Source organism: Lycorma delicatula, chromosome 1 (genome assembly GCF_047948215.1).
Source record: "Lycorma delicatula isolate Av1 chromosome 1, ASM4794821v1, whole genome shotgun sequence".
NCBI classification, from domain to species: Eukaryota; Metazoa; Arthropoda; class Insecta; order Hemiptera; family Fulgoridae; genus Lycorma; species Lycorma delicatula.
The window spans coordinates 158,055,194-158,081,442 of record NC_134455.1 but is presented as its reverse complement, the minus strand read 5'-3'; the positions used below and the strand labels follow the sequence as shown (position 1 = coordinate 158,081,442).

The 26,249-nt window shown below is 28.2% G+C and overlaps 1 protein-coding gene and 1 long non-coding RNA gene across 5 annotated transcripts in view; one reads left to right on the top strand and one right to left on the bottom strand.

Moving 5' to 3' along the window:
- Nucleotides 1-14,866, bottom strand: part of LOC142324708 (uncharacterized) — a 32,647-nt gene extending 17,781 nt beyond the window's left edge. The window contains exons 1-2 of the long non-coding RNA XR_012756369.1: nt 14,675-14,866; nt 1,696-1,790 (exon numbers count right to left, since the gene is read on the bottom strand). This is a non-coding gene — a long non-coding RNA (uncharacterized LOC142324708). The remainder of the gene's footprint in view (nt 1-1,695; nt 1,791-14,674) is intronic.
- The window catches only part of LOC142324692 (synaptic vesicle glycoprotein 2B), a 241,801-nt gene that overhangs the window by 126,922 nt on the left and 88,630 nt on the right, over nt 1-26,249 (top strand). Inside the window, exon 1 of one of the 4 annotated variants that reach the window (XM_075365618.1) lies at nt 15,302-15,569. The exons of 2 other annotated variants lie outside the window; for them this stretch is intronic. The gene's annotated coding sequence lies outside the window, so the exon portion shown is untranslated. Of the gene's footprint in view, nt 1-15,301; nt 15,570-22,256; nt 22,393-26,249 lie in introns of those variants that run through there. One more of the 4 variants, XM_075365609.1, reaches the window with a different exon arrangement.

Sequence of the window (26,249 nt, the reverse complement as noted above, 5' to 3'; positions counted from 1 at the left end):
CAAAAGTGTTATACAAAATAACTGACGACTATAATTAATAAATTCATATTATTTCATTCGTGAGCCCACCTAAATTATTCTTCATATATGATTTACTTGTTATCTTTTAATTTTAGATGTTAAATTTCACTGTACTTTAAAAATCGAATCCACAAAATTACGATTAACAATATTTTAATGGCTTAATATGTATTAATAAAATCACTCAATTCATCGAACAAAGATGTCCATAGGATTGTCCGAAATATATGCTTGTAGACCCTCAGAAAAGTAGATTTTACTAATAAATTATGGTTTTAAAATCATTTTTTACATCCCATTTAAAAAATTTACAGAACCGTGACAGAAACACAAAAATCTTAGATTTACAGAAAGATCTTAGCTCTCCATTTATCATAACATTCAGTACACAATGCTTCCGAGCAAGGTGTTGTACTGGTCAAGATGCAGCTGTGTCAAGCATACACAATGGGCGGTAGGAGGACGGCGACTCTGGGTTTTCTTTTCCTTTGGGAATTAGCACAAGACGCGCGGTCTTCCACCTGGCGCTAAAAGACCCAGCCTTCAGACATGCATTATACATGTCTAGTAGAAGACGGGGCCTGCAGCGCCCCACTAGTTTGAGTTCCTCGGCCGGTATACCGTCGGGACCAGGGGCTTTTTTGCATTTCAGCGACCGTAGGACTCCTTCCAGTTCCTCCATCGAGAAGAGCGGGAAGTCGCCCATGTCGCTGAAGTCCCGCTCGGCACGGACCGAGTGGGCCGGGAACAACGACTTAACGACGTGTTCCGCTTTAGCCTCGTCTAGTGGAGCTGGTGACCGCGAGACCCCCAATCGCCGAGTTACTATCTTGTAACCTAGCCCCCAAGGGTCTGCATCCACGGTCTCCGTCAGTTCTCTCCAGCAGCGTGCCTTGCTCACGTTGATGGCTCGATGGAGCCGCTTCTTTGCCGTCTTATACTCGGCTGACCTGGCGTTCGCGTCTATGCGATTCCTCGCACGTTGCGCCACTCGTCTTAGTCGAAAACACTCTCGGCGCAACCCCGCAATCTCCGGTGTCCACCAGTACACGGTCGCTTCTGGTGCCTCGGCCCCCCGTGGGGAATAATAATAATAATAATAACACTAGTCAATAAAACGTATTTTTCTTGTTTATCTTTTCTTTTCCTGTTTAGCCTCCGGAACCACCGTAAGGTATTACTCAGACGATGATATGTATGAATGTAAAGGAAGTATAGTCTTGTACAGTCTCAGGTTAACTGTTCTTGAGATGTGTAGTTAATTGAAACCCAACCACCAAAGAACACCGATATCCGTGATCTAGTATTTAAATCCGTATAAAAGTAACTGCCTTTATTAGATTTTTATGTATCTGAAATCTATCATGCTGTTTTTAACTAATTTTGAGGTGCTGAATTCAAAAATGTTTATCAAAACTTGTGTAATACTTCACGTTTTTTTAGATAAATAAAATTTATTTATCAATAAAATCATAGTCACTGTGAAATCAATATTTAAAAAAAAAAAAAAAAAAATTATTTTGTATTTATTTAAAATTTGTTTAAATCATCTATTGTATTTATTCAAACACAAAATAAACATTAATACATTAAACAATTTTACATAAACAAAATACATTAATACAATTTTAAAATAGCAATTTTTAAAAGCTTAAATTTTTGGAATTGTCTTACCTTTAATTTTAAAATATGTTGATAAACGTTTTCACTTGTACGATGTTTAATCAGTTTTAAACAAAGCCGAATGCAAAAGCTTCCAACTGCGTCATCTAAGAAATATAATTTGCAAAATATCTCGAATTTGAACTTTTAAAAAAGAGCATTTTATTTTAAAAAAAAAGGTGTGTGTGTGTGTGTACACGCGCGCGCACACACACACACACACACACACAAAATAATTTGTTTGTAAGTCATTTTTTATATACCAGTACTTACTACTTATTAATTTTTCTCTTTTTGTCTTCGTTGTGCTCATAGGAGATCTTTACTTCGTCAAAAAATATGAATACAGGAATTTCGTATTAAACTAAAAGAATTTAATTATTGAGAGATATATGTTTATCATCTCAGCCACATTTAAAAAAGAAAAGAAATGAAGTAAAATTTGTTTATATCAATGACAGAGATAAAATATACTTCTTAATATTAAACTTTGTTAGTATTTTTTTAATTCAAAATTTCCATATTCATACTTTTTGAAACAGAAGATGAAATAGAAGAAAGTAAATGAAATTATATTCTGCAACATTGTAGACTAATACACTCGTACTCGTACATTTATATATCTGTATGCATGTATATATATATATACATATATATATATAACTTTATTTAACATAAATCCATAATATAATTGTTTCTGTTATTGAGAGGGTTCCTTTATATCGTATATATGTTTCATTTTGTTGTATAGAGTGTTCTTGCAAAATTTAATTTGTATTCTGAAATTTTTATTTCGTTATATTTTTTTCTGAAGAAGGGGTAACTTGTTCTTCGTGATATCTGGCCGATAGTAATTCAATCCAAAACAAAATTATCATTAAAAAATTAAAATTTTTAAAAGGAAGTAAAATATTAAGTAATCAAATCTTTTTCCTTAAAATTACTGTAAATAAAATTTTTAGTTATTTAAACCTATAATAAAATCTTTAGCAGTTGATTTACATGAAATTTTTGAAGATATGCTTGTTTAGGTGCATTAATTTTTATCTAATTTTTATTTTTGATATGGTTAGTTTCAATTTCAGAATAAATTTAAACCCCCTTGACCAATTTATATTTTCAGAAGGTAAATATACCGTGTATATATTTACATTTTTTCAAAGAGAAACCGGATTTTTAGAATAATAATCACATACACGAAAATTGTTTTCATATATGAATTAAATGTTATACCCTCGCAAGAACAGCAGGTACTGATTATAGACTACAATTTATTGCAATTTTAATAATTACTGAAATTATTAAATAATAACTAATATTTGTAACTATCTAATGAGATGACCGTTCAAGTTATGTAAATAAACCTGCAATATAAGAAAATAAGATTTATATTCTGAAATTGCTGAATTAGATTTAAGATATCTTAAATAGCCTATAGCATAAATAATATTATTTGAAATATTTCTTTTATTTTAAAATCCCTTTAAGACTATGTTTAGAAAGTTGAATACTAGAAAATATCATATTCGTGCAAGTTTTGTTTACTTTCATTCATAATCAAACTGGAATTGTTTGTAAATTTTGTTCTTATTTCCATAACTTATTCATGAATTTGAAATAAAATCCTAATTTTAGTTTCTTTTTAAAAATAAAACTGTCGCATCCTGTCTTAACTATTAATTCTTTCAAGCGCTACTGTCACTCGTTATTTTGATAATAGCTGTTTGATATCTTTTTTATGAAAATTTATTCGGGTTGTAGAATTAGACGAAAACAAACAAAAAAACAAAAATTCAAAGAAATCACTACTACACTCTTGGCTTAACCAGGAAAATTTTGAAAAATAATTTGTGAAAAAAACTTGTCAGAAATTTAGTTACCGATTAGAAAGATTGACGATTAAAATCTCATTAATCCTTCATTGATATTCTGGCTGAAAACAGTTTTGTTGTTCAGCTGAATACTTCCAGACATCAAACAAAACTGAGGATAGGTAATCTTTTCCTTAAGGAAAACTCAGTCTGTTCTCATTTCGCAAGTAAATATTTGTAGGAAAAGGGAATATGTTGAAACATATATTTCAGTTTATGGATCCAAAATTTATCATAAATTTTGAATATGCTCTTCCTATCACGTATTAAGAAACTTCATTTTCCAAGAAATTCTAGCTAAGATGGGTGCCTGCGTACAAAGGCTTGACATCCATGCAAAGATTAGATGATTTTTTGCAGTTATAGTAAGATAGTTTCTTACTGTAACTTACAAGATGTATATTATTGTATTCTTAATAGTCTACTTGTATTCTTAATACCCGTGATTCAGTAAGGAGAGACTCTACTAATGGAAACATACGGAAAGATTCCAATCCAACCAATTAAAAAATTATAAAAATTACTTGGCGGTGCTCCGTTTCCTTCCTAGTGTTTATAAGTACCAACATCGTAAATTTGAGGTTATGCATAAATCTCTTTAAAATTGTAAGTAAGGTTAAAATATAATGGCTTTATACCCAAATAACACACGAAATATATATTTTATCGCATTTAACATAAACTTTAAGCAATAAAAATCCAATAAAATTAACGACTTTAAATTTATTTAATATATTTAACTGAATTCTTTATATATTTAAGTTTTATTGTACAACCTTCAATCATAAAGTCTTAAGTTTGTTCAATCATAATATTTTTGCTTATATTAATTCTCGTTGGCAATATATAATAAAAATGTTAAATAAATAAGTTATTTCAAAATAAAACATATTTAGCTAATCAAAATACTGAATAAAAAAATTACGTAATTCGAGGTTATTTGAGTTTATTCAGACGAAATTATGCAATTTAATTTATTTATTCACTTTGAATATGACATTTATTCATTTTTAAAGCTACAAAATTATTGTTCCGTTTTAAATGATTCTTTTATTCTAAAATCAAATAAAAAAAACCTGTTTAATTCAATCACATTCAAGCTAATTTTTTTTTTCTGAAAATGATCACTTTCTGCATTATTTTATAGAGCTAAATTGATAGGATAATAAAACAAAGGACATATTAATATTCCAGTAGAAGAACAAATACCATTACTTGTTTTTTCAAGTAAGAAGGCTGGATATTATGCGCTTTTGTCATTATTAATATTAAGTGGGGGATATGTTTTAAAACAAAATTTAAAACTGAACTTGAATACATGGATAACAAAGAAAAAATTATTCGTTTATACTTTTATATAACTGTTGTATCTGAATTGGCCAAAAAAGTATAATATTCAAAGGTTTAATTTAATTTCAGTGGATCTTTTTTTTAATTTTGCTAAAAATTAAGATAGTCAAAGTGGAAATTTTTATGATAAAAATAATATTTATTTTTATAAAGAGAAACAAATAAAAATGAAATTTAAAATATAATAAGAAATATAAAAGAAGATAAAATAAATATTATATTTTATTTAAACTACAATAAAAAGGTATGAAATAAACTAAGAAAAAACATTGAAGATTTTTAAATGAATTAATAAAGAATTATATTAGGCAAGGTGTACCATAAGTGTTATGTATACCATAAGTGTTTATAAATAAATTGAAGTTTTTTTTTACAATTTTTTAAATATTAATAATTTTTTGACAGCAGTAAACACAGGTCACAGTTATAAGTGAGACATTCACGTCGGTCAATTACTTATGATAGCTACGTAAAATGTGTTGGATGAAGATGAAATAAATGATGTTCTCTGCTCTGCTGTCAGTTTATTATTATATTAAATGTGGTGACGTCACAGTCTTCTCGACATCGCTTCACGGTATAGAGCAAATCAAGGACGATTTGTGTAAACAACTTACTGCAGTACTATGACTTCTAAAAGCTCTCAAACACCGATTGACCCCGGAATAATTATTTTCCTCCCCCGAGCTAAATAATAAACTTTGCCCTTCATATCTCATACTTGTGTTCAGGTATAATTATGATCATGTTTAATTTATCAGTTACCGAAGTATAATTCGTGGTTTAATTCTCACGAACCTCCTACCACAGTTGCTGTAATATGAGAACCCAAACATATTGGGCAATTAAATCCAAATATATTATTGATTTAATTTCATATCAACGTAAATAAACAATAGTTTTAGGGTAAGTAAATAAAATAAATAAATCGTAATATCATATTAATATTTAAACATAATGCGTAATTTGTATGATAATACTATGAGGTTCGTGTTAGTATAAACAACTCTTATCCACGAGCCGACACTTTACAGCTACAAAAACAACCTAATTATCTTACATTTTGCAATAAAACGTGTAAGAATATATTAAATAAAGAATGTCGTGTATTTATATTCTATCTAAACCATTTGTTTTAACAATTAAATAAAATTAATGTCTTATACGTTTATATTTGTGTATTTTTCATGTAATAAAAATAAATTTTGAAGAAAATAAAACCGAATTAAAAACAGCTTCTCCAAAAAGTAAATTTGTCTTTTGAGTCCTCATTCAACCAATGATATCCTTTTCTTTTCTTTGCTAATCTTTTAACCTTAAAAACAATTGCTTTCTTACGAATTAATTTACGCCCCACCTTAATAAGGCGCCGATTTTACAGACATCGTTTAAAGAATTAAAAACATATTATTTTTTATCGCATTTTTAAAATCTGTTAAAAAGTTTATTTTATTTTTTACATTGTTTTAGCTTTATTTTTATTTAAACTTCATTTAATACAACTGTATTAAATTATTTAACTACATTTAAAAGATTTTCAATCATTTAATTTCAATATCTTTATTTAATTATAAAGTTAAAAGAACTACAGAAATTTTCTTACACTAAATTTGATGCTGGCTTTAAAAAGTCAAGTTTTAAAAATTGTAAATCTAGGTTATTACTTTGATTTGATGCTAGTGAGTAAAAAATTTATTCTACAGACAAATTTTATTTAGTCTTCTCAATTGTGTCAAGTAAAATAGTTTATTAAGGTACGCTTTTGAACTTTTTTTGTTATCACATACCTGCAACTTCTCATGTTTATAACGAATTTGTAAATTAATTACCTAAAAATAACAAAAACAAATAGACTAATTATTGGGACGGCTAAATCGATTTTACTATTTAAAATACCCATTTTATTTATATAACTTTTTTACTTTTATTTTTATATAAAAGTAAATAAAATGCTGTCCATACAAAAAAGATTTCTATCTGCAAGAAATTCAATGGCGAAATCCTATATTTTGATAAAAATAAGAAAAGGCGTGATGATAAATAAGGTAAGTAGTTTATTACAAGCGTGGCCAAGTCTCTGGAATGTTGGATCATATTTTTCAAATATCTTAAATTTTTCAACTAATTTTTTTTAATGTTTCCACAAAAATTCTTTGAATATCAGAATGATTTTTTGACTAAATATCATATATAATCCAACACTTTAGCGATGTTGATAAAAAGAAAATAATAATAATTTTCAAATTATCTCCGTATACAACATAATTTTATTAAACAGAAAATTGTTTGCCTGAATTTTTTTGGAATAACGGAACCTCGAGATAAACTTCCTGTACAAAATGAAAAACGGAAACATCGAAACCAGTGAAATTTAAGAAGAGTAAAGCTCTACATACATTTTCTTTGTTAAATATAAACGGTTTTAGTTGAAACCATTATTATGAAAGTTGTTAAAAAATTAAACGGGAAAAGAATTTAAATTAAAATAAAAAAAATTAAAAAATCAGTCGCAAATCTATTATTTCCTCTATTTGAAAAGATTACTCACTCGTATTTCTGCATTAGAAAGATGAAAGTAAGAAAATGTTTTAATAAAAAGTGATTCTTAATTACTATGCAGTCCCACCTCTTCTAGATATTTTCTACTTAAAAATAATTAAATCATTTTTTTTTTTTGGCTTGATGATATCACCACATAATCTTGAAACTTGTGCGTGGAATATAGAAATAGAGTTTTGTGGCGTATGAAAAATGTCATGCCTGACCGGGACTTAATGTCGAGCTCGGGACTTTAATTCACTTTAATATTCTTATTTACGCTACCTCGGATTGTTGGGCATTCAAACGTTTACTTCATCAATAATACTTAAGCTTATTTGTGAACACAACGACAACCTTTGAGAAGTAGAAGGCTGGTGAGCTCTGAACGGTACAGTCTTGTCACATCGACGTTAGACTTCTAAATGTTGTCGATGAACAACTTCATACTACTAGTGTGTAGAAATTTATTCTACAAAAAAATTGGATTCATTTACTTTTTGTATGTTTGTTAGGATATATTTTTTATCATAAATTTTTAACCATTTGCTATTATTGCTACCACGTAACTGGAATTTCTCATGTTTCCATAAAATTTAATAAAATAAGGAACACCGTGATCTGCAGTTGTACATTTTACGAAAATAATTATCATTTCAACAATGAAACGAAAAGGATATGCTAATCTATATTGGAACAGAACGGAATGCAAGAATAGCGGAAGAATTTGTTATCTCCCTACTAATCGCAGAAGCTGGACAAATGTCCCTTGCTGCTGTATCTTTCATTTATCAGTGGTGGGGGGGGGGGGGTTAAATTTATTTTGGCGGTTATAATTATTTTGTTTTATTTATGAACGAAATTATTAGCTGCGTTCCGATCCGTTAGATCGGGGAGAATTTTTTGACCGGGGCTGATCGTAGGAGACTAGGCGCATATGAGCTTCGTTCTCCCGGTGTGATTCACTTCAGTCCGTCCGTGAAATCCTTTCGCTTTCCGACCTAGCAAAAATATGCCTTTCAGGAGCTCTAGTGTTTGGGGATGCTTCCCTTTTCGGAGGGAGTCGCACGTGCTAGCTTGGGCATAATTATAAGATTATGAGAAAAGAATATGGGTGTTTGGCGAGTTAAAGTTAGAGAACTTTCTTCATTCGGGCTGCCTTCATTACTGCATCTCGGCTGGATTCGGTCGAGTCGGATCTCGGTCCGTGGTAGCGGGCCGATTAATCTACATTCTACATAAATATGTTTTATATATATAATTATATTTTTATTTATTATGCAAACAAATCCTCTACATAAACATTATGGACATTTTGTGATAAGATATAACAAAGTGACAGTACAAATAAACGAATAACTATGAATATTAACAGTAATATGAGGCACCAAGTTTTGTTTATATATTAATAACTCAGTGAGAGGAGCTGTGTGATTAATTGTGGATCCGTTGTGGGTCAACGGACTGTACAGGAATAGTGAGAGACGAAGAGCGGGTTTTTTTTTTCGACACAGCTAAACAGACCTAACATACGAATAGACAATCTATGTAAAATTAATAAAAGTTTATTACCTTATACACAGACTTTTTTTAAGCAATCTTTATAACTCAAGATTATTTACTATGTCAAAACAATTATCCTTAACCCTTACATAACGATACAACTTTACTTTCATGAATAAGGAGTATTATTTGTATGTTGACACGGTCACCATTACAATTTGCACCTTTCCAAAAATTGAGTCGGGTTGTATTTAAAATATAATTAACTAATAGGTATTAATAAATTATATGTATAAAATCCAAATAAATTATCTATTTTTATCTCATAAAATTATCTCTGTATTGAAATGAATGAATGAAAATTAATTACAAAAATTAATATGTATCACGACTTCTTTCATGTACATGTTTAACACTGTCAATAAAAAATGTTCATATACTAGAATTTCGTTAACGAATTTATAAAAACGCTAGCAAGGCTTCCGTATTTAGAGTATAACAGGGAAAGGCCCTTTCTCCGATTTTATCTTAAAGTGAAGAATTATAAAATGTAATTTAAACCAGGAGTTATAAAATATGTGAATGATCTCAAATTACAATGATCTCAATAATTATTATTATACAGCTTGTGGTAGTTAATAAGTAAATAAAACATATTGTGTATATTAATATTGTATAAAGAAACAACAGCAGATGTTAAATTGAGAAAAACGATTTTTAACACCCTTTTGAGGGCAAAATCAGAGTACGAATTTTGCTGGCTTCTTTTAATTTTAATATTAAAAGTGTGGCCATTGAAAAAAGCATTACTTTTTTCGTTTATAACCTTTTGAAGAACATATCTAGGTAAATGAAACTTCACAACGATGTCAGTGGCTTTTCAGCACAACAGAAATAGCTAATTCAGGACAGAAATAACTGAATTTAATAATTAGAAAAGTAAGTAAGAATACAAAAAGAAGTCAAGGAAATGGGAACCCGAGGATTTAAGGGGTTATTTTATCTCCCTTCCGTTGCAGAGTCTGGATATCAGTCTCTTGTCACGGGTTTTTCTATTTATCTAGTGGATATTTAATTTTTTTAGTGGAGGATGTATGTATGTACGCATTTATATATAGTTATAGATGGACGGAGTAGGAGATTGAGTTCCGATCCTTTATAGATCGTGTTTGTAAAGTATTTTACTCAGATTATTTCTTAGAAGATTAGCATGGTAGGCTCATTTTCCCTACACGATTCCCTTTCAGTCCGTCCACTGAAGGCCTTTCGGTGCTAGTGCCTTTCAGTCTACCAGGAACGCGCCTGATGGGGCCCTAATTTTGTGGAGGTTCTAATGCATTCCTCCCTTCGCGGAGGGAGTCACATGTGATGTCTGTAGGCGGTTGCCTGACTAGTAGTTGTTACTTGAAGGAAGGGTAGGGAATTTAGGTTGTAAAGATTTTTCTGCTTCGGCAATCTGGGCTGAGCTGAATTCACTGAAGTAGAACGGCCTTTTTGCTTCTTTCGTATCTTCTTTCTTCTTTTTCCCTAATCCACCGTGTTTTTTGGTTGAAAAGAAAGTTAAGAGTTCATAATTCTCGTATTAATACGTTAGTTGAGAATCGAAGCACCACAAAAAAAAATATATATTCCTTTCTTTTAGTGAACTATCCTATGACATCAACGAAATTCTAGAAATACTAATACACCGCAATTTATTGACCACTAGATAAGTCATAAAAAGGTAAAGCAGAAGTGTTCACAGTACAACGCAGCTGTTTGCTATCTACAGAAGAAATCAATCTTTCCGAGGATTATTGATAGACTCGGATCGAAATCTTTATTTTTCTTAAATTAGGACCTGAAAAAAATTTCCTTTAGTTGTTGCCGCCTTTCCCTTTTATTAAATAATATGATGATGCGATATTTTTTATCTTTTAACACCCGGTTTTCTTTAGTGTACTCAAATTAATAGAATGAGATTTAACGGAAATTTTACGGTCGGATGCTCTTCCTGATATCAACCTACAAAAGGGAATGTTGAATGGAAAATCCGCAGTGTATAAAAACGTCATGCCTCGCTGTGATTTGAATCCAAAATCTCCGGATGAAGATGTTACCACTCTGTTACGGAGGTCCTAACTAAAATATTATTGATTGAATTAATATTCGATTTAAATTGTGATTGAGATTTGAATTTCATTCAGAACTGTTTCTTGTACTCTCTAGAAGCTGACAAATAATTTGTTTGACCACATCTTAAAGGGTGCATCACCGAATGAAGGCCGATCACTTAACTTAGATTAGAATAGTCTGTTAAACTATCTTTTGTTATATTGCTTCACTATTTTTTTTTTTTTTTATTACACTGTTTTATATTGCAGGTTTTTCTTGATAAACATATAAAACATTGTATAATGTTTTATAATATGTCATATTTCTAAACTTTTTACATTTTTAAACTTAGTTAAAAAGGAGATGTTAAATACCAGATCAGTTGTAAAAAAATGATATGTTTTATTATATGAACGATGTTTATCTACAACCAGAATGAAACTTCATAAATTCTAGTACTATATGATACATAACAAAGTAAACAATTAGTTAAACAGCTGTTTAGTAAACCAAACTTATTCGTAAGAATCTTACGTACAAAATATTTTCATGCAAATAGACAACAGAATTTTTTTATTCATAATTACTCTCAGTATTATTCAGAAATTTGTAATTTAATTATTTGTAATTCGATATTTATTGTTATTTTCAAAAACACTTCATATTTTAAACTTCGTGTATTTTATTTACTCCATTTTTAAACTAATAAGTTTTACTTTTATATATTTATTTAAAAGCGTATGTAATATGCTGGTTGCTTTTAAGATATATTATTTTGTTTATGTTTAACGATTTTTTGAAAATTTTCATTAAATTACTTCAATTTAATAAAAAATAAAATCTCAAAAATGCTAGCTGTAATCTATTATACGTGATAAATAAATATTGTTTTTAGTACAATAACATTGTTACTTTATAGTAAATAATAATAATCATAATAATTTTTTTGTAATTTTTTATTTATATTTTTTGTGCAATAGGACAGCTACCTAAAGCGTTAGTATATTACACAGTAGTACATAAAAACATATACAATAATTATAAGTTAAGAATTTAGATATAAATTAAAAAACACACAATTTAAAATATATACAATTCCGAATACAATTTTTATACTAATACATTTTAGATTAATATTAATTACAATTCATAAAAATGATATTAATAATTGGTTTTAATTGGTTTTAATTATGTTACACAATTTATTATTATTATATTAGTCTTTGCATATATACAAAATTACAGATAAACATGTACACATAATTCAGAAAACAAATTTAAATAATACAGTAATATTAATAATAATAATAATTATTATTATTATAAATTCAAAAACAGTAAAAATAAAAATTAGAGTTTTGTTTATGGTAATTACTGAGTGATAACTTTAATAATAATTTTATTTATATTTAAGTAGTAATACATCCCATTTTCACATTTACATCTTATCTCCTTCATCCAATTACATTTATATTATAATTTAATTAGAATTGCTGGTAATTATACAAAACTATCAATATATAAATGTGCACGTATCAAAAACAGTATCAAAATATATGTGCACGTAAAAATAATCACAAAAAAATTTATATCACTATCGTACAATATTAACTGTTTTTAATCACTAAAATATTTATTTATTTATTTATAGAAAAATGGTTTAATTTACATAACTTAACTATGGACAAGCAGATGTGTAGTTCTGTAATAATCCAGTTTTATAGCTTTATATGTTTTTAATATCGTTTATCATACCGGAGTATGACCTTATCAGTTCAAAAACAAAGTTTTTTCTTCATTAGAAAAAGTCTATTTTCTCGTATTTGTTTACAGTAGTTTAAGTGCATCTCTCTGTGGCTGAAACTTGCGTAGAATATAAAAGAGGACAAAAGTTTATAATATTGTGTCTGGGTATTCGTAGCTGTATTTCGTTTTCCGTAGGATTACACCCATGTAATGCTTTATGGAAAAATAGTAAATCAAAGTATTCTCTTTGACATACAAGAGATGGGAAATTATGAAATGACTTAAGCTGTTGTAAGCGAAGATGCTGAAGTTTAAATTTGTGAGAATGCCAAGATAGAAAGTTGCTCTGAATGGATTCGATGGAATTCGATGTATAGTCTCTTCGAAAATCCCATCCAGGTTTAGGTGGAATATTCAAGCTGGCTTCGAAAAAGTGACTTGAAGAGTAAGAGGCAAGTGCGAGGATCAACAAAAGGTCTCGCAATCCATTTCAACAGACCAAGATTTCTCTTCGCTCTGCTCACAGAGTTAGACGAGTTGAACAGACTCACTAGAAAAATATTCTACCAAGAAACGTCCCACCACATCCACTCGTCAAAAGAAAGATTCACGCTTTCGGGAAAAGAAAGTGGAAAAGGAGTTCCACTTCCGTAGCAAGCATCACCCCTTCTATCAAGCCATCATAGCGGCAGACCAAAACTATACGCCATTAAACCTAGCCAATAGGAGTAACAACGCAGAAGACAAGAAAGAGAGCAATACAGATAAAATTCTATATTGGGGAAGGAAAGAGCTGCATGGGAGATTAGGCACCGTCTAGACCAGGAAGGAGTCGATAAAACAGCTTCAAACAATTGGCTTGTGCAACGAAAGTTACATTCCGAGACCGAGGGGTTTATATGTAGCATACAAGATCAAGTAGTAGCAACAAGAAATTTTAAGAAACTTATTCTTAAAGAAAATATCAACAGCAAATGTAGACTATGAATGTAACACAATGAAACAATAGACCATATAATCACTGGCTGTCCGATTCTAGCTCCGACGGAGTACACCAGGAGGCACAACAACGTTGCAAAAATTGTACACATGTAACTCTGTAAAAGATACAAGTTAGAGTTTCAAAATAGGCCCTACTATACTTATGAGCTAGCCTCCTTTTTGGAGAAAAACAACGCAAAACTTTTCTAGAATCAAAGAATTGTAACAGCAAAACCCATCAACTGTAATAAGCCAGATATAGTAGTCGACAAAATGGAAAAAGTAACTTACGTAATAGACGTACATCCCATCAAGTAACAACATCAACACTAAACACAATGAAAAGCTGCAAAAGTAAACAGATCTTGCTTTTGAAATTAAAGAAATGTGGAATCAAAAAGAAGTTTATATAATCCTAATAATTATATCTGCAGAGGGAATAATACCATCTATTTTGCACAGCAGTCTTGAAAAACTGAAGATCCAGTGGAAGATCCACGCGCTAATGCAAAGGAGCGTGATAATTGACACCTGCCATGTTGCCCGGAAGGCACTTAGTCAACAATAGCAAGCCTGATCTCATTGGTATAAATTACTCCGAGTTTAGGGAATGACCGGCAAGAGTAAAAGCTGTGAAAGTGTGGGATAATAATAATAATAATAATAATAATTAATAGTATACATGCAGTAAAAACGACTGTACCACTCTATAAAATACTACTGGTGAAATCTAAAGATAACATGCCGCTTCCTTTTATGGTTTAGAAATTCAGTTAGCTGGGTAATACATCGGTAAGTTATGCCAACTCTTTCAGCAGTAATCAACAGTTTGATTTAACCAGACCCTTAAAATGAGTCATTAGTATTTCTTATAATAATATAAACAAAAAGAAAGAGTATTCATTTACCGCTAGTTTGTGTCCACTGGAAAAAATTATATTGGTGTGAAGGATTAGTTCTTATTAGACAAACGTAGTTTATTCCTTAATTGTTAACTATTAAAAAATGATTGCCACCATTTCATGCTACAGTTTTATTGCTAGCAATAAACTTGGATTTGTTTTTCAAAAGGACGCATACTGCAATACTGCTGATTTATCTTACCCCCTCTACTAATGGACTGGTGACGCGGTTTTAAAATACAGTACTTGCTTTTTCTTTTTTTTGTTACTTTTATAAAATGAACAATGCGTACAATTTGTATGGCAACTGGTGGAATAATCTAGATTAATTTTTTATAGCCTAAACATAAACAAAAATTTGTTACAGTTTTATTGCCATTGTTTAAAGTTTAATTTTTACCTCAGTATTTTCAATACGATAATATGAATAAACATTACAAAGTTTTATAAAACCATCTGTTTCTTTTTGAATGGTTTGCAGTAATCTGTATTTAATTATTACTGTTCTTTTGTCGTAAGTGCTCGATGTAGATTATTGTCATTTTATGATTTAAGCAATATTATTTATTACTACGTTAAATTTTGTTAGATAATTTTAATCTTAACTATACATGTTTTTCGTTTTCAGTTTTATTATTTAATTATTTAGTTTTTAAATAAATTATGAATTACGATAAAAAATACAGCACGATAGTTGCAAAAGTAATGAAATTGAATGTGGAAAAAACCAGATGAAAGTGAATTTTTTAAATCAGTAGTTTAGTTTTGAAACGGGAATGAAAATAGAAAACGATTTTAATGAAATTTCCACTTTGTTTTGTATGTAAGTGTGAAGGATTCAAGAATTGACTGTAAATGAAAAATGTGCACTTGCATTTTATGTGCTAAAATTTATGGTATGGTATGTACAACCTTATTTGATTTAATTTTTTTAGTTGAAACTTTAATTACTATAAACCAGTGTTATTATTACATTTTATATGTTAAAAACACCATTTTATATATTAAAACCTAATTTATATTTCTAGACCGTGTGGGCATTTCACTGGACGGATCGGGCTGACTTTTTTTATTCGCTCATAATGACTCACAGTTGTCATCAAGTGTCATTGGACTTCAAACTTGAGTCTCCTCTAGCATCCATCAAAAAATTCACATTTATTACTTAACTGAAGAACTTTCCAAGATTATTACTCACAGGAAATTCATTTGGAAGGTATGGTAATGTTTGATGACATATCTGCAGGCCATTTCGAGCAGAATAAAAATAAAATCAGTCCTATCCGTCAAGTAGAACATCTAGACGGAGTGGAAATAATTTTTGAGCACACATTTTACCTGGAAAAAAAAGGAATTGGGGGTGAGACTTGTAAATGGAAAAGGATTTTAGTCTAATTATATTAATATATAACATTATTTTTTAATAATAAGGCTGCGGAGCAGCACGTATCCATTAAGTTTTTAGCCTATATTTTTTAGATAAATAACAACATTAATTTTAAAAGTAATACTGTGTAGTAGTAAGGGGCCACTAGTTAGTTTAAATAATATAGAATATATCAAATGTTATTAATAGGAAAAGAGCTTGATAGTCAAACAGTATTTTCATTCAACTGATTTAGTTAACAGAATCTACTATAAGAGATTGTCATTTCAGGTGATTAAATAAACTACAACATTATTTGCAATCTTGAAAGTGTTATACCTACTTCACAGCCTCGTGAGTTTGATAAGTTTTTCAAATAATTTTTAGAAAGCTTTCACTGTCGCTCAAATCGTTACTACTTTTATTATCAACAATAAATAAAATAAAATCATTTCTTTATCAAATAAGATCATTTCTTAAAATTTATATATATTTCTTGAAAAAAGATCATTTCTTAGTGCTTATTCTTTTTAAAAATTTCATAGCACCTCAACAATATTACATAGTGCTTTTAACAATTTTAATAATCTGTCTAAGAATGGGTACATCTTTCTTTTTTCAATTTTTTAAAATTTGTAATACATCTGATGAAGCAGTGTGCACGGTGAAAACGCTAATGTAAATTTTTAAAAAGAATAAGTAGTAAGTGATAATTTTATTTTATTTTATTTATTATTGATAATAATTATTATACACTGCTAAGATGCCAAACTACTAATTCATAAATATTCATTAGTGAAATCTTTTTTTTTGAGTGAAATCTTTACAGTAAGTTCCTGGTTAACTAAATTATACTGATTCATTTTTATTATTAATTTAATAAATTAATTAAGTAGATACTTTGTGCAAATGATTATTTTTCCTGAAATTAAATAAAATTCAGGTACAATACTTAGCCTGAGTGAATATTTTACATAAAATTTTAAAAACGTTTTCATATTATACAATGACTATATCTTTGGTTAAATATTAAATCTGGTATAAGTGTGTACAGTAGCAATAAAAAAAGTGCTAAGTGGCTTTTACGTTATAGCAAAAACAAATAACAAACAATTTGTCTTGATACATCAATTAGGAGAGTTATACTAATTACTATAAACAGATAAATTAATGTATAAAAATTAGTCATAATAATGCTTCTTAATAGAAAAGAAAAGAAATTAAAAAAGAAAGAAAAATGATAATTGAATTACTCTGTTTTGTAAATATTTAAAAACATAATAATTAAATAACCTCTTTTATTAAGATCATTAATAATTAATGAATGTTGTAGTTAAGATTTGCTTTATTTTCCAGACCCTTGTTATTTATTTTCCAAGACTGAAATAATGTAACTGGAAATCAAATCCAGTTACATATACTTAGTATGTATAACTGGTAATCAAACACAGAACCAAGTTTTAATTCATTTTTTTTTAATACTTATAATTTTCAAGTAATTATTTATAAAGCTAAGCTTTTGCTAATTTAAAGTTTCAAATATACAAAACAAAAATAATCATATCTAATCTCAACTAGCAAAGGCTAAAAATATAATACAATATTTATAATCGTAAGAAATATCAAACAAAATTAATTATCTAATATTCAGTTTTAATGGATAAATTAGTTATTTATAAGAAAAAACTGAAAATAATTCATTTAATAAGAAAAAGAGAATCTTACTACTGAAACATGAAAAGTAAAAATGTGATAGCCACAAAAAGCTGAAGCTTATCACTTTCAAAAAAAAAATTATAAGAAATTGATTAAGAAGTCTCTGTAAGATAAATATAAAGAAATTCTTGTTTGGTTTGAAACAAAAATTGAAATGAGTAGTCTTTTATCTAGTGATGAGGATTGTGCCAGGTACATCAAACTAATATGACATCTGTCACAGCCATTATGTACCACGTATGTCAAATCATGCTGAAGGGTTAAATAACTGTAAATGAAAGGCCTAATGCAAAAATCTTACTTCGATTCAATGAAGAGACAAGCTATTAAAAACTGTTAAGAGTGCTGATGTTTTGTTAATTTTTGCAATAATAATTTGTATCCACTTACAAATATGTATATTTTCTTTATTACTTATTTACTTAACATATGTCCATTTTAATTTATCTTTATTTATAACAGCTTTTTAACTAATATTATTTTTCAAGTGAACAATTTTTACACTCAATAGTTTTTTTTTTGGGTGGAATCCCTTTACAAATCATGCAATCCTGATTGCAGTTTTTTGTACTTTCTATTTTTTTTCTTAATTTTGTTTGATTTGCTTCAAAATGAAGTATCTATTTTAAGTTAATCTGTACAGCAACAGTTTTACTGATTTTGGTATCTGGATAATGATAGAAAAAACAGTGTGATGGAAGAAGTAATGTTTTCTTTGAGAAAATTTAATTTTAATATTATAGCAAGTTTTCATCTAGAAACAATAGTAGGTAAAGTTATAGTTCAATTTTTTTTTTTTTAATGGTGGTTCTGAACAAAAAACACACAAAAGATCTACATCCAACTCTGAGTAATATCCTTACATTGAATACTTCCACTTCTTTTAAACTTCTTTCTCCAAGATTGGAGTCTGAATTCTTCTTATCGTATTCACATATTTTTTTTATTAAAATTGTAATAAAAATGGTGTGTATTGATTGTTCTTATGTATGGGACTAATGGAATTCACACCATTAATAAATGTAGAAGCCTTTTATAAAATATTATTTGAACTAATCACATGTATTTTTAATTCATATATCAGATAAATCTTCATTAATATTTAATATATTCAACATAATTAACAAAATAAATATTAAGTCGCTTACAATAGTAAGCATGGCTCTTCTTACAATTTCATCCAATACATATCTTTTTATACAGATGGTCACACTAACAAATTCTGCTGTTAATTTTTTCATTATTTTCTAACAAAACATATCAATAATGTATTCTTTATCATTTTATATGTATGGTTCTTACATGATGTTAAAGTATGTCTATTATAAGGGGTCAATGTTGGTGAATTCATATTGTGTTAATGAAAATTTTGATAATCAAATTAGGATCAGAAATTAAGATTTAGGATATTTGAATATTTGTTTTAAATTGGTGTCCTCCGTGGCATGAGTGATAGTGTCTTGACCTTTCACCTGGAGGTCCTGGGATTGAATCCCGATCAGGCATAGCATTTTTCATATGCTACATTTCCATATCCCATGCACAAGCTTCAAGCTTATGTAGCAATATCATCAAGCAAAAAAGAAAAAACTACTATATTTAAGTTATTACTATTACAATTAGAGAGTTACACATTAAAATAACATTAAAATCTTGTGTTCATATTGCTGTATACAGTTTATCACAAAAATATTAATTCAATTTGTAATCATAAATGTAGCAGTGTTAAAACATTTCATTTAGGATTTCTATATGATTTTTTAGTGGGGTATTATTTTTTGTATTCTTATTAGTCCAACCAGGCTCAATGCAGTACCTTTAAAATATTTTATTTCAAAAAGAAAAATTAGTTTTACTTTCTCAGGTGCACAGTCCTGTCCATTCCTTAGACAATATAAGTATTTGTTCAGTTACTATAATTAATTAGAAAGAATAATTTACTTGCGTAATGCAAAATTTCTAATACGTAACATTAAATTTTTAAATTACGTATTTTCAAATTTGGATTATTTTACTGGTAACAGATAAATAAATTATAATAACAATAATGTATTCATAACAATAATAATTATATTAAATAAGGTTCAATAAATTTTATTATTTATTCATACAATTTTTAAGAACCTTGGCATTTAAAATACCACAAATAGATCTGAAATATTTGGCGCCAAGCCAAATTAAAACAGAATACAGACACTGAAACATGAGATGGGATCATAAACATTGCCTTGATTTATTTTAATCCAAGGTATATCTGATGAGTTACCCATGAATATAGTGAAAAGTTAATACGATATTATATAATAAACACAAAATATTGTTTACGTTAACATAATATGTGTTAGAACTGGAAATTACCTGAAAGATTAGTAATAACCATTTTATATTTGGCAAAACTCTACTGAAAAATACAAGTGGAACTAATTATTTATTATTCTTTTCCAGAAAAAAATCTTTTGAATTAATGTGACATTATTTAATTAAAAGCCATTTGATGTATTTTAACTTTAAACAACTTGTATAAATGCATCTTCGGAATGATGTTTTTTTTTTTAAATATATTAAGTTTTTTATGTTTTTATAAATCTAAATAAATATATCTTATAGAGGAAGCAGTGAAACAATTAGTATTATAACCTATGTCATTGCTTTTCAATTTTTATGTTTATAAATAAAAGAGGCAGTTAAAGATATAAGAACACATAGAAAGAATTATAATTTGTTTCTGATCATGATGGTAAATGGTGAAAATGATATAGAACTATTAAATTTTTAATGATAAACCAAACCTCTTTTATTAAACAAAGAATTTTAAAAACTCAATCATAAAATCTCAGACACTTTTACAGCCATATTTAGTGGCTATGCTGCTGATTCTTACTCTGGCAACAGTTGATGTTATTCCTGAAGTTATTCTTAAGTGAGGAAACATATTTTTTTTGTTTTTATGGCAAAGAAAAATGTAGTAGCATACACATAGTATGAAATACGTAAAAACTCAGTAATGATATATGGGGGTTGTTTGGAAAGATCTCAACCTGACAAAGGAAATGTAAGATTATTCAGGAAAATTTTTTTTTTTGACAGACACCTTACAATTTGAATTATTTAGACCAATAACTTTCCAACTTTTTAATAATTATGACATGATTTGTCCAACTCTGCAAAATATCAGTTATGTCAGTTTTAACCTCATCATTAAAGTGAATCCAGCAAGCCATTTCTTCAGGTTTGGGAAGAGAAAGTAATCACTGGGAATCAAATACAGGAAATAGGGAATTCAAAGTGTAGGTCATGAAGTTTTGTAGCAACAACCTGAAATATGTGGCATGCACATTATCATGGTGAAAGAGCACTTTCTTTCAGCTGTCAATGATTAGCCTGAACAGCAACCTTCAATTTGTCCAATAGAGAAACTAAAACAGTCTTTATAGCTCGAACTTCAGGTTTACCCATTTTTCAGAAAATGTCAAAACTTGTTTGTTATCATCGCCAAAAAGAAGCTACTGAACCCACCCATCAGAAACTTTTCAGCTCGTAATTTAAAGGATTATACATGACTAATATCACAGTCATTTGGTCATTCTTGCAGCATTTTGTATCAAGCTAATAACTTTCCAAATAACCCTGGTATTAAATGAACAAATGCAATCCATGTTAACACACTTGTCTTGTATATTCCAAATATTTATCTTCCTAATTTAACAAAACTGCCATTGATAATATCAAAATACATCATAGAGAAGGAGACTCACTAAAGATCAGTACTAAAGCAATTGAAAGAATTGTTGTGTAAGTTTTCAATTATATCAAAATTTTGTTCAATTAATAATTAAAACATTATGGTTTCATGAAGAAAAAATTAATATAAAAGTTCTTGTATAAAATTTCAGAAGAATTCAAAAAAAGGACTTAATAAATACATCATGAATTATCAAAAAAAACCTTAGGAATTGGAAATAGATTCTAAATTATAGTTTTATATTGTGTAGCTATTAGTGAAAAGAAAAGTTGGTTGTATATAAAGGCAGAAATACACAGATAGGTACTTTCAAAATAATCTGCTGCAAGTGTATATTGAGAATTATGACTGCTATGAAAATTTTTTTAGAATTTTTTGGGAAAAGAGGAAGATTATAGAAAAATATTTAAAAAAGAATAGATTGGTGGATTATATTAAAATAATTTATTGTTAGTTATATTTTTGTGTTAGAAGGAAATTTTGAAACATTACTGTTATCTAGAATGTCTGGAAATAATGAATCTTGATTATGATGAATAGTACACTAGAAACAAAATCAGATTCTTCTTAATTGTTTAAAAATTTAAAAAATAAAAAACTGAATTGAGTGCTATTGGCATATATTAAAAAAAAAAAAATAATAAGTGTAGCTGGTAATTAACTTAAAACATATAATCTATAAAAATGTGTGTCAATAAAAATGAATAAAACATCTGGTGACTACCACATACAAGGTGCTAGTACATTTGTCTTTCTTTTTATAATGCACACTTATTATTAAGTAATAAAAATTCTATGTCAGAGTTCAACAGACTAGTTACATATACTATATATCAATGTTTTTTATTAGCAAGATGTAACATGATGGATATATTTTTTTTTTTCATAGGATGATTTAAGGTAATGTAAATTTATATCATTATATAAATAGGTAAATTTTGTTTAATTTTCCAATATAATCTTAGGCAGTTTACTAAACTAATTCAAAAAACTATTTTATTGTTTAAGGAAGAAACCTTAATTTCATACACTATGTTGTAGTAATCATGCCCCCTTCACGCATTTCTTTTTATTCCTTTTAGAAAATACAGAAAATAATATAAAAATAAATAATGAAAATATGTTTATGAAAAAATTGTTCATTATGAGTTCACTAAACTCTGAGATATGTTTTTACTAAGTGCAATAAAGGGTTTATTACCAGACTTGATGATGAGTGAGTTCCCATAATTTTCTCCGAATTTCCTTGAATAACATGAGATAAAGATGAATAATATGTTTAGATATTCAAATTATTCTCTTTTGAAATAAAAAATTTAATTCTCTTGAAGAGATACAGTCCTTACTTTCTTCCTTCAATCAATAAAATTTGACATACAACATTAACAAAATGATTCTGTTCAAATATTTATAGAAAACTTATGGAAGAGCCAAAAACTCAGTTGCCAAGATAGTCCAGGTCCCACTTCTTAGTAAGATTGCCTTCAATTAATGAAAATCTTTATCATACAATTAATACAAAATTAATAGAATTTTAGTATTTTATCTGTAATACACAAGGTTCAAATCCTGATCAGGCTTAGCATTTTATATTTGATAAAAATTTTTATTTCACATTCCCTGGCACAAAATTTAAGCTTCTTCTTACATGAAATAATATTGTCTCTTGCTATCAAAGAAAAAAAAAAGTGAAATAAACATTTACATTTATCTTTTAGTATTAAATCTTTTAGTTTACATTTATCTTTTGGTATAAAATTGACCTCTTATGTGTTTATTGCTCACAAATTGCTCTTTGTATCACTATTTAAAAAAACAAAAACACTGGACATTATCTTAAGTTAGTATATTTTTATTCTTCATACAAAAGAACCAATTTTAACAAAACTATCTCAGGTAATGAATTCATAATATTTCAACTATCTCATGGTTTTGATGTAAGTTAAAACTGATAGTTGTCATGATTAACTGAATTAAACTTAAAGTTTACATTAAGCCTAATATTAATTTGATGTGTTTGTAGTGGTTTTTGTTGGTCAGTTATAATTAATTATATATATATATATATTTAATACTCGCTACTTTGTAATGTAATTATAATTTATTGTGTTAGTTACTGTGTGTGGTTAAATAAATTAAAAGTACAAAATCAAACTGTCCTTGAAATTTGCAATAACTTTGTAGAATGCATTTTTATATTTACAAACAAATGAAATTTCACTGTAAGTAAAAAATGTTCTTATGAATAACTGATATATTTTAATAAAAATTTTAAATTGAAAACTTAATGAAAAATTTCTGTAAGAACTGATTTTTTCCCAAGAGTTTTCCAATTTATTTATCCATAATATTAATTCTAAACTACCTTCAATCTAGTTTTTCTTATTTTTTAAGTTAAAATACTTATTCTTTCTATAAAGAAAAGTTGGTTGTACAATCAATAACCTCAGAGGTGATATCTTGGGTACTGCTACTATTAATTACAATAATAAAACTCTTAATGATACTAGCATCTTGATAAATAGATGTATATATCCTGAAATGTCCATTCTTAATAGTTTTATTAAGAATATTTATTTTCAGACTAAGTCCATTAATGCAGTAAAATATTTAGGAAGCTCAATAATTTTTACATAAATGTTTTCTCATTAAAAACAGTTTAAAATAACAACAAAAAGTATTTTTATCAGTTAATTTTTAAGAAAATGGAATTAAGAAATCATTTATTTTAAATCAGTCATGGCACATTAAAACATATTACTTTATTTTAGAATCATTATTAGGTATCTAATATTGTTTGAATATTACCAATTTCTTTTTCAAAAATTTCAGAATATTAAAAGATTAAATTTAATGCATTTAACAGAACTGCAATTAAATGAATGATTTATCCTATCCTCAATCATCTAAGTGTGGTTTGTTGTTTAGTTTTCTGTTTCAAATATTTGAGGTATTTTTGGTAGTTATAGTGCACATATTTTCTTAATTACTTATTCATAATTACTTGTTCTTATTATCTATCTGTTAATTGTGGTATTAAGTATGTTGTTCCATAAGGATTTATAGAAAATTTTATCTGATCATAAAACAGATCGCATTTAACATGTTCAAGGCTGCAAACAATTATGGTAATCTGTAATGACTTCACTGAGTGATTGCAGACAACCATCATCACCCTTATTCAGATAGATTTTATTCATTTTGGTCTCAGATATAGTACTTCTAATAAATTGTGTAACATTTATTTTAAGTAAGCATAGAAGTTTCAATGCTCTTTTTATGAAATTGTTCTGCAGATTTTTTTTCATTTTGATTATGTACGTTCTTAAATGTAAGAGCTTTTTTTAAGTTTTTTAAATTTTTAGTGATTAGTGATAAGGAGTTGTGATTAATAGTCATTATTATTCTTTTCAAGAATACCAAATCCATTGTTCAGGAAATATATATATATATATTTTTTTTGAGTAATATAACATTATTTAAAAATTTGGCTGTATGTTTCATGTAAAGTAATAAATTTTTTTCATTATTAATGACTTATAGAACTACTTTATTCATGACTTTAACAACTTCAATGATTCATTTTGTAAAAAATTAGACAGTTACAAAAAGTTTTTATTCTGTCTCACAAGTATCCTCTTTTCAATAAAGTTAAAAAAAAAAACACAGAAAATGTATGAAGTTCATAATTTTTAGCAGCATTAGAAGTATTAAAACCAGTGATCTTTGTAACACCATTAAGCTGTACAAATGTTACCATAATTTTAATTTACTATGTTCCCCAAGAGAGTGAGTAAAAGTAACTCTAACATTCTCCTAGTTTCAACAGCTTGTCTTCAGCGTAGAAAGCCACACAAATCATTAAGCCAACACAGGATTCATAATATTGTATTAACTGAACTTATATTGTGAATCTGTACGTCAATAATGTTAAGGTGTGTTGGTTTCAAATCATTTATTGGTGAGGTTTATTATTTAAAAGAATAAACACAGAAGCTTAAATTTTTGTTGACTGACTAGATAGATACCTTGTCATGTACTTTAATCAGCCCGATTAGAGTGATTGTTTTGCTTATACCATAAAAAATTAATTAAAGAGAGAATTGTAGACAAATTTTACAAAAAGCAGTAGAAGTATTCTACTGAGAAAGAACTCAGACTGGGTAACCTTGCCATGGCGTGATTATCAGTAAAATCCAATTTACTAATTAATCAATTTTTTGGTAAAACACATTTACCAAAAAATTGGTAAATGTGGTGAATATTCAGAATCGTTTATAGTTATGTTATTACTTTAATAAATAATAGATAATGGAATGAAGTCACAATGGAATTTACAAAAACATTGATAATGATACAGACTCCAGATAATAATAAGTCAACCATGAGCCAAAGCACATCTGACCAGAAGAAGCCAGCTAATACACCAGAGATTCAAGTGCATCTGCACAACCTGCAAGATGAGGGTACGAGAAAAGTGATTGCTTCAGAGTCATCTATGGAGGCTCCCAAAACTCCTACAACTGAGGTGGTCTCCAAACAACAGAAGAGCCACCAAAAACCACACGGAGGAGGCCTGTTTCCCCCCTGCCTGAGGCGGCGACAGGTGCAACTCCTGTTGTAGGGGTGTCTCAGGTTCCTGCCTCTTTATCGGCGCTGAAACGATGTGCAAATCCATGCACCTCGTCATCTGCAGCTTAGATGTCTTCGATTCAGAGACAGGGAGCTACACAGGCAATGACATACTTATCAAACAC